This window comes from Delphinus delphis, chromosome 20 (genome assembly GCF_949987515.2).
Source record: "Delphinus delphis chromosome 20, mDelDel1.2, whole genome shotgun sequence".
NCBI lineage: Eukaryota > Metazoa > Chordata > Mammalia > Artiodactyla > Delphinidae > Delphinus > Delphinus delphis.
In genome coordinates, this window is record NC_082702.1 from 37,531,463 (window position 1) to 37,546,901 (window position 15,439).

Consider the following 15,439-nt stretch of genomic DNA (forward strand, 5'->3'; position numbering starts at 1 on the left):
TCATTTGTGGAGTTCAAGCGTAGCACCAAAATCAACCTTTTTAGATTCATTTAACATAAATGCAACTTTTCTCTTTCTAAAACCAAAGGCTGGAAACTACCTACACAAATCTTCATAATGTATCTTTGATATCAACTAGCATTTAAAAAACATTCTGATGTGTTAAGTATAAAGGAATCAGAGATATGCTGATTGAATTTTCCATTGAAGTTGAACATTTTAAAGAAAAAGACAAGAAAGAAAAGAAGTTGGGGGATGCATGTTGTTCTTTGCTTCACACAGAACATTTGAAAATCTGCCTGACCTCTTATTTTTATTTATTTAAATTAACAGCAGCAGCATTCACTGCCATCTGGTCCACAGGCACAGTGAGCTAATTTAAAAAAAAAAAAAAAAAAAAGGAACTTCAAACTATCATTTAAACCTTTTAAAATAATTCAGCCAATACAAGGGTTGAAAAAGCATCACTTGGATTGGCAAACCAGAGGAACTAGGTCCCAGAGGGCAGTAAATCTGGATTTAGCCAGAGCTAAATGTGTGTTGAGAAAATTTTGATGGAGACTTCCCCAGGAGTAACTGTACATTCCCAAGGAAGAACTTGGAATGAAAACTGGGCTGCACCCAATGCTAAATGCAACTATTTGGAAGACTTTCCACCCTTTTATCTCCCCAGCTCAGATTATAAACTTTGTTAGCAGTTTCAGTTGGTGTTTTTGTCTCTACATAGTACTCCAATTTGAAATCTTATTCCACATTGGGAATACATCCCGTCAAAGCAACAGCATCCTATATTCATTTTGCATTCTATAGGTCATTGAGCTTTTCATTTACTTTGAAATGTCTTGAAGCCCTCATCAAAGGTGATGCTAAAAGAACAATTTTTTTTTTTTTTTTTTTTTTTTTGCGGTACGCGGGCCTCTCACTGTTGTGGCCTCTCCCGTTGCGGAGCACAGGCTCCGGACGCGCAGGGTCAGCGGCCATGGCTCACGGGCCCAGCTGCTCCGTGGCACGTGGGATCTTCCCGGACCGGGGCACGAATCCGTGTCCCCTGCATTGGCAGGCGGACTCTCAACCACTGCGCCACCAGGGAAGTCCAAGAACAATTTTAATAAGTCATCTAGAGCTTCTCTCAGCCCACACATATTTTTGGCAGCACAGGAATATTGCTTTCTGCCATCTGTGCAGAATAGAATTTGGATTTTTGTTCAGGGTCAGTTAGAATGTGCTTAAGACCCAATGTGTAGCTAGGCTTTGATTCTTGCTCTAAACTTTTGATATGTGTTGTTTAGAATTTAAAGTGGTTTCACTAAAATCTTCTCTTTCTTTTCTGTAGCTGACATATTGTACTAATAAAGTTTAAAATAAATTCTTTTCAGTAGTAGTTGGCTGTTTTGTTTTTATGGCGATCTAATCTAACATCATTTCATTCAGTTTGTTTTGAAGATACACTCTGGGAGAGGAATAATTTAAGAATACACGACAGTCGTTGTATATACCAAGGTATAAACACAAAATCTGACTGAGGAATGTCTATGCACCAAGCAAATTTCTCAGTAATATTTGTACTTGATATTTTCATTCCCATTCTGACAGATGAAGAAACTGAGGCTCAATAATGATACACAACTAGTAAGAAGTAGAATTAGGCTGTTAACTTAGGTTTGTGTTGTGCCAAAGCTTATGTTCTACTTAAAGAAACATGCTCCAATAATATTCACTTCTTTTCAATAAAGATGCATAAGTTCCTATTATTTGCTGAGGACTATACTGAGTTCCTTGGGAAGAAAGAAACTGAAACAGGAGGTCTCATTCTTTCAGAATTTTTAAATATAAATGAACAAGGTAGCACACATAGGAAGTAACCTCTATATTACTGCAAGGATGTTCTTTCTCAAACACAAAGCTACTTACATACCATTTTGTTGAAAAATGTCTTTAGTGTCTTTCTGTCTACAGGATAAAGCCTAAATTATTTAACATGACATTAACTGAACCTCTGCCCACTTCTCCAACTTAATTTCCAATATGCTAATGTCCTTATAGCCTACATTCCAGCTACCCCAAATTACTTGTGCTTTCTGGAATGTGACTTTTTGTCACTATCCTAAAATTTTGCTGTTCCGATTTTTCTATCTGGGATTTCTTTCCATCATTTTAAAGGCAAGTTTTTGTCAAGAATCATCTGAAACAATACCTCTTTCATGGATTATGCTTTTTATCACCTGTAAACCACATCCATGCTTCTTCAACATAGCTATGGCAGCTACAGCTTACGTTTACATACTTTCTTCCTGGGTAGATTGAATTTTACAGTCTCAGGGCCATGTTCAGGGTATGTGGTAGAATTACAGCCATTAAATATTCTTTTAATAAGCAAAAAACTGAGAACAGGAGAGAGAGGGTGGGTAAAAGGACCATCCAAATCTCTTGTAGGAGAGAAATAGGAAGCCCCGCAATAAATCTCATGAAAATTCAAAGCAAATAAATTCTATCATCATAAAGATTAGCTAGTTAATCTTTAACTAGGCTTCCATTAAAATAGTAGACACATACCAATAAAAATGACACAGGTCACTTTAGCTACCATGTACTCAGAGAGGGGGGTTCCAACAGAAATTTTCTTTAAAATACAACAAACACACTTTAGTTACTGTGAATGAGAGAGAAAAGTACAGCTGTCCACACTGACATCTCAACTCTGGCCTAGATGATGGTCTTACAGACAGACACACACATGATGAGAGTCTCATACAGACACACACACATGCATGCACACGCCATGTGCACACACTCTCTTTTAAAATAGATTTTGGTGCTTATAAATACAAGATGACCAATATTATACATGTTACAAAAAATTTTGATTGTATTTCTTTGGTGTTTCCTTTTCTCTTTTTATTTATTCAGTTAGTTATGGCAGTAACTGTAAAAGTCATTTAGTATCACTTCTGCTTCAGTAAATTACCTTGCTTTATCCCGGGGGCGGGGGGAATACAACTAAAACTCAAAGAAGAATGTAATAAGCCCTAGAACAATATATACATTGCACTGAGATAGGATTAGCTCCTTCAGAAAGTGGTAGGGTTTAGCACAAGAGGTATGAGAGTGGACGCCCAGGGATCTTCTTAATGGGAGATTGCCACTAGGAAAAAAAAAAAAAGAAAAACAGGAAAAAAGAGAACATGGTTAACCACAGAGGAAGGGTAGTAAAAAGAAGAGAGAGGGTAGGGTAACCAGTAAGAAAGCAAACTATATTATTTTCCCAGTGCCACATCCTGGGCCAAAAATCTTGCTCATTCAGGGAATTGGCAGAGATGAATCATTTTTCTCATTTTCAGTTTTTGGTACATTCTTTCTGAGCAGCTCATTTGAAGAATGTAAACTCCAGGAACATGGATCTGTGTATCCCAGAGCTTTCAGAGTGACGAGAATCCTGGCTGTTGGTTGAATGAAGAAGCAAGAATACCCTAGTGTCTGACACCAAAGTCCTAGGTGTGTGCCCTTAACCTGCCTCTATCTCCAGCCTCAGCTTTTGCCACATCATAGTTAACCTACTGCAGCCTCACAGGTCTGCTTCTCACCAATGAGTCCTCCAAGCTTCTGGCATTTGTTTTGGTCTGAAACCCTATGTCATCCTGCCCAATAGATACATAGTATGAACCACAAAGCAAGTCTGATGTGTAATTACAAATTTTCTAGTAGCCACACTAAAAATGTAAATTAGACAGGTAAAGTTAATTTTGATAGTAATTTTTTATTTAACCCAATATAATATAAAACATTAACATTTGAGAAATAGTCTATATAAAAATGGAGGTATGAACAAGGTATTTTATTTTCTTTTATTTTTATAATAACATGTAGAAGTTTTTGTGTATACTGGACTTACAGCACACCTAAATTTACACTAGCCGTTTTTCATGTCCTTCATTGGACAGTGCAGTTCAAACCCTTGCTGTCTTCACTCTCCTCCCTCCGCCTTTCCCTGGGAAGCTGTTCTAATCTGCTATTATGGCTTAGAGAAAAGCTTCCCTTTCTGGAGATCAGATTTTACCTCTATATCATATACTCTCTTATAAAATTCTTCATTATAGAAATTCTATGCTAATGAGTAATAACTCTTGGTGCTATCAGTTTAAAATCTGTATTCCTCACTAGACTGAAGGCTCCAGGAACACTTCTTTCATATTAATCCTTATATCCCTTGTGCTTACATAATATCCAACAAGAGGAGACATTTAATTAATACCTATTGAATAATCATTATTTAGTGCCTCTGACCCTTTATTTCCTCATCTATATAACAGGGATAAAAACGCCTATCTCATAGAGTGACTATAAGAATTAAACAACTTCATACATTCATGCATGTTTGTGTGTGTGTGTGTGTGTGTGTGTGTACTTAGAACAATGGCTAATACATCATAAGTTCTACATAGGGTCTGGCTTTTGGTAACAGTCATAGCAGTACGACTAAATCTAATTTTGTGAGGATTAAGGCAGACAGATTGAGGAGGGTGTCTGGCATATGATAGTGCTACTTTTAAAAATTTTGTTATGCTCAGTCTATTATTTCATATAAATGTCATAGCATATGCTCTAGTAATTAAACCTCTTAGTATTAATTTGTAGTCCCAACCTTGGACTGCAATATTCTTAAGAGGTCCAGGAAAATAAAGAGTATTCTTCATTTAACAGCAGGCTGCACATATAATTACTAGAAGAAATGCAGAATTAAGCTTTAATTAAGGCCCACATGAGACTGCTTGGTGAATGTATCTAGGTGGTAATATTGCTCATCTGTAAACCATAACTTCTAGAGTTTAGTATTTCCCTTTCCACCAATGTTTTTTTTTTTCAAGTATCACAATGTTTATTGATAGATACAAGTATATAAAATCAGGGCATGAACATGACTTGATAAATTAAGTAGACTTAATTTCAATACTATAATACAAGGGACCAATTCAAATTCTCACCATTAGTTTCACACTCACAAAGACCACTTCAAGGGCACTTACAATCTCTCAAAATGTATCAGTTTTGTGCAAGTAAACCATGTTTCTTTTAAAAAGACTTGTGCACTTGCTCAGGCTCAAGGATATTAAAATCTAGCACATAAAACCCATTACTAGAGGTAGAAATACTGGCAATATACTATTACGGCAGCAATCATCAATTACAGTTAAGAATTTTTCTGTAACAACCAAATGGATAAGTAAATATTGCAACAACCCAAGTATTACTAAGCAAAGTGCATTTCTACAGTATTCAGTGTTGCTATTCAGTTTTCTAACTTAAAACAATCTATGATAACTGGCAGCAAAGAAGGTCCCTGCAATAGACTGCCTCTGCTTGAGAACTTATGATGTAATTATTGCATGTTGCTAATATACTATCTAAATATTAAAGATACTCCTAAAATATTTGATGGTAGACTATGATTAAGACATTACACTGCAAAAAAACTTATGCAGAAGGAAATCCTAACTGACACGCTTCTGCTTTAAATATTGTGCAAACATTACAGCAGAATGAACTTTCGCAGTGGTTAGGTCAAATGCAGTTCCGTCATAGTAATGGTATGTTTTGCACAATTTAAGGCTTTGGTTGATTCTTTTAGTCAGCTTCTTCCTCTGATTCTTCTTCTTCAGCAGTTTCTAGCCAGGTTAGTCACTGATCCACCTGGAACAAAGCCTTGCCTTTCCCTGGGAACTCTTGGGTTATATCTTCTTTCCAAGCCAAGAAACCTTCTTCAATAATTTCCATGTCATAGAAGTGAACAAAAAAGCAAAGTAACATGCCTTTTGGGAAGTTGCTATTGTAGCAGTGCACCTGAAGAGCACAGAGGGCACTGACTTGTAGATCAATGTGATCATGAAGGAATTTCTGCATTACTGGCTTGAAGGAAAGAAGCAGTTGTTTTTCCTGCTCTGTTCTTTGGAAGGAGCAGAGGAAGAATCTCTTTCATCACTGGTGGGTTTACTTCACTAGAAAGGTACTGTAAGAAGCTAGTCACTAAGATGTTCACAAATCCTTTACCTACATGAAGTTTGGGAGAGATGTTATCTTTAATCCACTTATATATGGTTTGAGGAGATGATCCAACTTTATTTGCTTTAACAGTGCTTTCTCCAATTTGAGGAGTGGGAATAAGAAACTCAGTCCGTTTCCTCCCAAGATCTCCAACATGTGGTCCTTATTCTGATCAATTTCTGGGAGCATTTTCTGCATATTAACCTTGCTTTGTTGGAAAAGCTCTGTTAACCACTCTCAATCTTATAATTTAGCTAATTGCTGAAGACAAACTAAGAAGAGAGGAAAATGGGTGCCACTTTCCAGTGGTTGAGCTAGTTCTGAAATGCTCACCAGCTCCCAAATGATAGCATGGGCTTCAAACTGTGCTAAATATGATTTCACCAAGGGGATATCAATCTCCAGTTTGGGGCACTGGTCCAATGCACTCAGGAAAGACTGCATGAAGTTGTCACTTGTGGCCATCCCTTCCTGTTTGAGTAAACTGATCAAAGAACTTGCTTTTTCTTTATCTTCATCGCTTCTATCTAGTGACAGGATGATTACTTTGCTTAATATCTCAGGGAGAAAGTGTTCAGAAGCCCTCATCTCTCTTACACCATTGACAGCTTCGTTTGCATTTCCACTATTCAGATACTTGGTTACAACAGTTTTGGTTAGTTTAAGCAGTTCTTCCTTTGGTGGTGGTGGCTTTTTACTGGTCTTGGCAGGCTTTTCCTGAATAAGTGGTGGATTAGTTTTGAGACCAGCTGAGGTGTCTGTCCCAGAGGTGGTGTTTGAGTGTGTGGTGGTTGTGCACTAGAAGGAATCATAGTTATCTGGGGCTGAAGCTTTGGCACTTGATTTTTATTCATTAGGAAAGACTGAGCAGGCCTCAGGCTAATCTCATCTGCATTAAGCTGTCCTTTCTTAGAAAACTGAGGTGGCATATCCTTCAACTGTCCTTGCAGCTGGGATAAAACTCTCTGACTCTGGTTATGGTAGAGCTGGCTTAGCCCCTGGCTTTTCATAAACTTGCCTCCCATCTCCCCAAACTGTGATTGTGTGGGAGGTATGATGTGTCCCCCATGGCCACTGAAGAGTTGATTTGAACGATGACGCCCCATAGTGGGTGAAAATCTATCCTGGATAACTCCTGGACCAGTACCAATTCTGCTACCTGGCATTTGTCCAAACATATCAGCAAGTCCTCCAAGTGGGTCCCTATCCATTGTCATCCTGGGTGGCATGAACGGTTCCTCCAGAAAGAAGTCACTTCTCATCCCTTGAGCCATAGGAGCAGGAATAAACACTCCTAGATCTTTTACCGCATCTTGATGGATTTGATTGATCATCTTTGGTCCATTGTCAAGAAAAGCCTTGCGAGGAATCCAATGGTGTTCTTTCAACTCTATGGTATGCTGCAGCAGGAAACGAATCCTCACCAGCAATTCCTTACTTAACATCAAGGAGCACATTTGGGCAAAGTACTGATCCATTAAGGACTTGGCTCTTTCTTTGTCTAATCTAGGTCCCACTGTCCTCATTATCTGACAGAGGCACTCCAAATCCTCTTCCATATCTTTGAGTTGGAGTCTCTTCTTTTTTTCCAAAAGTGTTTTGGAAGGATAGATTCATAAATAAGATCAAGCTTTCCAAGTTCTCCAACGAATCTGATGTTCCCCAACATCTTGATCTTAGTAATGGCTCTCTGTTCCTCCTCCTCGGGGAGGAGGGGATTTTCACGCTTATCATAGATATCAACATTTCTGGTTCGGTTTTCAAATTCATCTTGTAATTTGGAAATTCAGAGGCGTCTGAATGTTGTGCTTTGCTTTTGTCCTGGTTGACCCTCTGCTGCTGGGCCATCGAAGTTTGGTTCATCTTCTGCCAATCGCAGACATAGCTGAGCATACAGTGAGCTATACTTTGGGCTTTGTCCACAATCAGCAGTATGATCCCTTTAAGGATGAGTTTAGACTCTACACCCACAATGAGGAGCTCAAGGCAAAGCTTGTCAAACTTCTCAGGAGTAAGCTTACTTAGTATGCCTCTTACTTTCCTGAAGATTGCATCATGTCGTTCTCTTTCATTTGCATAGTTGTTTGCTACGGAGTTGTCACCTCGCCTAGTGTTTCCTGCAGGAATCCATTTCTGCGTGTTTTTGCCCTGGGGATTTCCCCAGGAACTCACTGTTGCCAGCAGTCTTGAGATAGTGCTGAGGTGCACCCCGGCTTCCTCCTCCGCCAGAAGAAGCACTGAAATGAGAAGTACTGCCTTCTGCAATCTCACTCTTCACTTTGGCAGCATGACAATGAAGAATCTTCGAAAGAATAATATTAATGGATGGGGTGGGAAGGGAAGGGGATGGGAGAAATGAAAAACCTTCACCGAGAACTCAGCATTTGCCACTGCAGCTGCCTCCTCAGGATCTGGTCATCGGGGACGGGGAAGAGAGGGGGAGGGGAACGGAAAAGAAAAAAGGCGGAGGGAAGGGGGAGGAAGGAGTCGCCCCTTCCAGCAATGTTATGTGATTTAAGAAGGCATTTGAGTTTCTGTAGTTTTATTTGTCTAATGAGAGGTAGGACTGGTGATTATTTCCTAAATTTGGGCCAGTCATGAAAATCTGTCCCCATAACTGATTCTTCTTTAGCCCCCTCTGCAGAGACATACACTGTTAATCAGCTTATTGTACTTTCCTTTTCCTTTCATTGTCTTTACTCCTTCCATCTGAAGTGTAGTTGTAATAAAGTCAGTCGAGCCTCCTGCAGGCTAATGTGGACTGGGAAATAATGGGTTACACCTATAAGGCCTCTCTAGCTTGCAAATGATAAGAATCCGTAGTGACTATCCAGTCCATCCAACATTGAAATAGAAATCTAATAGTATAAAATGGTTGTAAAGATAACCCAATGTCCCAGGCAAGGATTTAAAACGCTTTAAGTAGAGTTGATTTACAATGTTGTGTTAGTTTCTGGTATATGGAAAAGTGATTCAGATATACATAAACACACACACATACATATATGATTCATATATATATATACACACACATACATATTCATATATATTTTCTTTTTCATATTCTTTTCCATTATGGCTTATTACAGGATATTAAATATGGTTCCCTGTGCTATACAGTAGAACCTTGTTTAAAAAGCCTTTTTTAAAAAGCAGATGTTAACCCTCAAGAGGGAGCCATCTACAACTCAGTATAAAGGACTTAGTTGCCACAATAACCCTTTGTTCTGGACAAAAGTCTGATATGTTCACTGATTTCTACAATCAAAAGATGACTACATGGTGAAATTAGGCTGATTTTCCTTACTGAGGCCCAATGGTCAGTAAGTGGCCAGAATGGCCAGTAGGGATATGGAGATCCTATGGGTCACAGGCAGGAGTGGAGGTACCACCAAATTGCAGCTCAGATTATCACCAAGAGAAAAGTTAATGGCTTTTAATCAAGAAAGCCAAGATAAGTGGGCTTTCAAAGAAAGGGAAGCAAGAAATTGGAGACCTGTGGAGGACATAAAACAAAGGGGAGTAGCTGGAGAAGGATTACTGTGCACATTTCATATTTAACACTCGATAATGCCTCTGCCTGTGGGTAAAAGCTAAATAAATTAGAAAATGTTAGTAGGATTTATCATGCATCATGCAAATAAAAAGGTTGGAATTCAGTCTGATGTGAGTTACTTTGAATTCTGAAACCACAATTTAATAGCTGCGTGCTCTTTGTCTGCTTACTTAAGCTTGATAAGCTTCCACAGTCTCTACTTCTAAAGTAACAGGGAAATGCCTATGGTACAGATTTCTTTTGGCTTTCTTTGAATTACTAAATGGCACAGAACAGATCTAAATAATGCTATTTCTCTTTTCTGTCCCCCTCTTTCTTTCATCTGAATGGCACTGTGTTTGTACAATTCTGTAGTTAGCATGATCAAACCTTCTTCAGATTTCACACTGCACACTTAGGAATACAAACCAAATTAAAGAGAAGAATGTGACAAAATTGCAATGGTGAGTGTGTGTGTGTGTGTGTGTGTGTGTGTCTTGTAAAAGTTGAAGGTATTGATTAAAAAGTCTCCATTTCTTAAATTATTTCTGGCTCAATTTTCTAGACTTTCAGGTACTTTTAAGATCTTTTTATTCTTAGGAATAAAACATTCATTTTTGCATACAAATAACTAGCTGGAGATAGAAGAATAGAGAAATATACTCAGTAGGAATTAGTAACTTTAAGATAGTAATGAGCATAACATAACTATCTTCATCACTTTCATATACACTGCCTTCTTACACACCCACAATAATCAGGTGAGATAGGTAATTACTAGTCATACTTCACAGACAGAGATTATAAGACTCATCTTAAGGCCACAGAGCAAAAAGTTGCAGGCTCTCTAAATCTCACCTTTTCATATAATATTGCTGCTGCCAAATGCAACAATATTTTCTTGTGTAAAAAGATCACATTTTAATTTCCCCTGATGTTACGAAAACACAAGTACTAGAGAGGAATGTGGTTGACATTAAAACCACTGAAAACAAACTAAGCACTCTTTTTACGGAATCTTTCCAATTTAGGAAAGCCCATAACTATAAACAAAGAAAGTACCATACAGAAGAGAATGAGATAACAGTTACTATCTAGGAAATATTATCCAAAGTCTACGTGAATAGGCCTTCAGTCCCAGACATTTAAAGTCTACTAGTTGTGGGCCTAACAGCAGTATACCCAAATGATAGAGTATCCAGGACAGTATGATGATACCTGCTTTAAGAGAAGTCATTTCCAAATCACTGAACCTTGAACAATGAAAGGTGAGCACTACTGGCATACCTGTTAGACTGAACAAACCCAGAACACAGTATACAGGGATCAGACCTTTGCTATCTATAAATATTACATAAGCATTCAGTATTGGACAGCTCTGGGCTTTCTGAGTATAGGCATTGTTCTTCAAGATAGGCATATGTAATACCATGTAGTATACAGAAAAAAAAAATTAATTGGGAAAGGAAGACCTTAATCCCAGCTGATTAATTCTCTCTGAAAAGTTATCTATGGTCTCTGAACTGTCATTTACCTGAGATCAAAATCTCTGACCTGCCTACATCACAGAATACTTAGGAATTATCATAGAACTAAAATACCCCATATTGTGTAAAGAACAGACAGATTATAAGGAGGTGTTATTCTCAAAACAAATTTAAAACTTCCTGTTGTTTCAATCCATCTAGCTTATTATATGTGAAACTTCTTTTAAATACTAATTTTATTATATTTATTTTTTTAAATATGGAGCTCATGAATTACTTTTTTAATTAATATTTTTATAGAGCACGCTCTTATTAGTTATCTATTTTATACATATTATAATGTATGTATGCCAATTCCAATCTCCCCATTCATCCCACCACCACCAAGCCGCACCCCACTTTCCCCCATTTCTGTCCATACTTTTGTTCTCTACATCAGTGTCTCTATTTCTGCCTTGAAAACTGGATCATCTGTACCAGTTTTCTAGATTCCACATATATGCATTAATATACGATATGTGTTTTTCTCTTTCTGACTTAGTTCACTCTGTAGGACAGTCTCTAGGTACATCCACGTCTCTGCAAATGACCAATTTCGTCCCTTTTATGGCTGAGTAATATTTCATTTTATATATGTAGCACATCTTCTTTATCCATTTGTCTTTTGATGGGCATTTAGGTTGCTTCCATGACCTGGTTATTGAAAATAGTGCTGCAATGAACATTGGGGTGCATGTGTCTTTTTGAATTATGGTTTTCTCTGTGTATATGCCCAGTCGTGGGATTGCTGGGTCATATGACAATTCTATTTTTAGTTTTTTAAAAACCCTCCATAATGTTCTCCAGAGTAGCTGTATCAATTTATATTCCCACCAACAGTGTAGGAGGGTTACCTTTTCTCCACACCCTCTCCAGCATTTGTGGTTTGTAGATTTTCTGATGATGCCCATTCTAACCGGGGTGAGGTGATACCTCATTGTAGTGTTCATTTGCATTTCTCTAATAATTAGTGTTGTTGAGCATCTTTTCATGTGCCTCTTGGCCATCTGTATGTCTTCTTTGGAGAAATGCCTAGCTAGGTCTTCTGCCCATTTTTTGATTGGTTTGTTTGTTTTTTTAATATTGAGCTGCATTTGCTGTTTATATATTTTGGAGATTAATCCTTTGTCCGTTGATTCGTTTGCAAATATTTTCTCCCATTCTGAGGGTTGTCTTTTTTGCTTTGTTTATAGTCTCCTTTGCTGTGCAAAAGGTTTAGAGTTTCATTAGATCCCATTTGTTTATTTTTGTTGTTATTTCCATTACTCTAGGAGGTGGATAAAAAAGATATTGCTGTGATTTATGTCAAAGAGTGTTCTTTCTATGTTTTCCTCGAAGAGTTTGGTAGTGTCTGGTCTTACATTTAGGTCTTCAATACATTTTGAGTTTATTTTTGTGTATGGTGTAAGGGAGTGTTCTAATTTCATTCTTTTACATGTAGCTGACCAGTTTCCCCAGCACCACTTACTGAAGAGACAGACAGTCTTTTCTCCATTGTATATCCCTGCCTCCTTTGCCATAGATTAGTTGACCATAGGTACATGGGTTTATCTCTGGGCTTTCTATCCTGTTCCACTGATCTATATTTCTGTTTTTCTTCCAGTACAATATTGTCTTGATTACTGTAGCTTTGTACTAGAGTCTGAAGTCCAGGGATCTAATTCATCCAGCTCCATTTTTTTCCCTCAAGATTGCTTTGCCACTAGGGGTCTCTTGTGTCTCCATATAAACTTTAAGATTTTTTGTTCTAGTTCTGTAAGAACTGCCCCTGATAATTTCATAGGGATTGCATTGAATCTGTAGATTGCTTTGGGTAGTATAGCCATTTTCACAATATTAATTCATCCAATCCAAGAACATGGTATATCTCTCGATCTGTTTGTGTCATCTTTGATTTCTTTCATCAATGTCTTATAGTTTTCTGAGTATATGTCTTTTACCTCCTTAGGTAGGTTTATTCCTAGATATTTTACTCTTTTTGTTGCAATGGTGAATGGGAGTGTTTCCTTAATTTCTCTTTCAGATTATTCATCATTAGTATATATTAATTTTGTATCCTGCAACTTTACCAAATTCATTGATAAGCTCTAGTAGTTTTCTGGTGGCATCTTTAGGATTATCTATGTATAGTATCATGTCATCCGCAAACAGTGACGGTTTTACTTCTTCTTTTCCAACTTGTATTCCCTTTATTTCTTTTTCTTCTCTGACTGCCGTGGACATCCTTGTCTTGTTCCTAATCTTAGAGGAAACGCTTTCAGTTTGTCACCGTTGAGAATGATGCTTGCTGTGGGTTTGTCGTATATAGTCTTTATTAGGTTGTGGTAGGTTTCCTCTAGGCCCACTTTCTGGAGAGTTTTTATCATAAATGGGTGCTGAATTTTCTCAAAAGCTTTTTCTGAATCTATTGAGATTATCATATGGTTTTTATCCTTCAATTTGTTAATATGTTATATCACATTGATTAGTTTGCATATATTGAAGAATCCTTGCATCCCTGGGATAAATCCCACTTAACCATGGTGTATGATCCTTTTAATGTGTTGCTGGATTCTGTTTGCTAGTATGTTGTTGAGGATTCTTGCATCTATAGTCATCAGTGATATTGGTCTGTAATTTTCTTTTTCTGTAGTATGTTTGCCTGGTTTTGGTATCAGGGTGCTAGTGGCCTTGTAGAATGAGTTTGAGACTGTTCCTTCTCCTACAATTTTTTGGAAGAGTTTGAGAAGGATGGGTGTTAGTTCTTCTCTAAATGTTTCATAGAATTCCCTGTGAAGCCATCTGGTCCTGGACTTTTGATTGTTGGAAGATTTTTAACCACAGTTTCAATTTCATTACTTGTGATTGGTCTGTTCATATTTTCTATTTCTTCCTGGTTCAGTCTTGGAAGGTTATACCTTTCTAAGCACTGTCCATTTCTTCCAGGTTGTCCACTTTATTGGCTAGAGTTGCTTGTAGTAGTCTCTTAGGATGCTTTGTATTTCTGTGGTGTCTGTTGTAACTTCTATTTTTTCATTTCTAATTTTATTTATTTGAGTGCTCTCCCTCTCTTTCTTGCGAGTCTGGCTAAAGTTTATCAATTTTGTTTATCTTCTCAAAGAACCATCTTTTAGTTTTATTGATCTTTGCTATTGCTTTTCTGTTTCTATTTCATTTATTTCTGCTCTGATCTTTATGATTTCTTTCCTTCTACTAACTTTGGGTTTTGTTTGTTCTTCTTTCTCTAGTTCCTTTAGGTGTAAGGTTAGATTGTTTATTTGAGATATTTCTTGTTTCTTGAGGTAGACTGTATTGCTATAAAATTCCTTCTCAGAACCGCTTTTGCTGCATCCCATAGGTTTTGGATCATCGTGTTTTTGTTGTCATTTGTCTTTTGGTATTTTTTGATTTCCTCTTTGATTTCTTCAGTTACCTCTTGGTTACTTAGTAATGTAGTTTTTTAGCCTTCATGTGTTTTTGTTTTTTACATTTTCTTCCCTGTAATTTATTTCTAATCTCATAGCATGTGGTTGGAAGAGATGCTTGGTATGATTTCAATTTTCTTAAATTTACCGAGGCTTGATTTGTGACCCAAGATGTGATCTATCCTGAAGAATGTGCCGTGTGCACTTGAGAAGAAAGTGTAATGTGCTATTTTCGGATGGAATGTCCTATAAATATCAATTAAATCTATCTGGTCTATTGTGTCATTTAAAGCTTGTGTTTCCTCATTAATTTTCTGTCTGTATGATCTGTCCACTGGTGTGTGTGAAGTGTTAAGTCCCCCAATATTATTGTGTTATTGTCAATTTCCTCTTTTATAGCTGTTAGCATTTGCCTTATGTATTGAGGTGCTCCTATTTTGGGTGCATATATATTTATAATTTTTATTTCTTCTTCTTGGATTGATCCTTGATCATTATGTAGTGTCCTTCCTTGTCTCTTGTAACATTCTTTATTTTAAAGCTATTTTATCTGATATGAGTATTGCTACTCCAGCTTTCTTTTTGATTTGCATTTGCATGGAATATCGTTTTCCATCCCCTCACTTTCAGTCTGTATGTGTCCCTAGGTCTGAAGTGGGTCTCTTGTAGACAGCATATATATATGGGTCTTGATTTTGTATCCATTCAGTGAGACTACGTCTTTTGGTTGGAGCATTTAACCCATTCACATTTAAGGTAATGATCAACATGTATGTTCCTACTACCATTTTCTTAATTGCTTTCGGTTTGTTTTTGTAGATCCTTTTCTTCTCTTGTGTTTCCCACATAGAGAAGTTCCTTTAGCATTTGCTGCAGAGCAGATTTGGTGCTGCTGAATTCTCTTAGCTTTTGCTTGTACATAAAGCTTTTGATTTCTC

The 15,439-nt window shown here is 37.3% G+C and overlaps 1 pseudogene; it reads right to left on the reverse strand.

Moving 5' to 3' along the window:
* Positions 1-5,594: 5,594 nt before the first annotated feature.
* The window catches only part of LOC132416053 (eukaryotic translation initiation factor 4 gamma 2 pseudogene), a 196,237-nt pseudogene continuing 186,392 nt past the window's right edge, over positions 5,595-15,439 (reverse strand).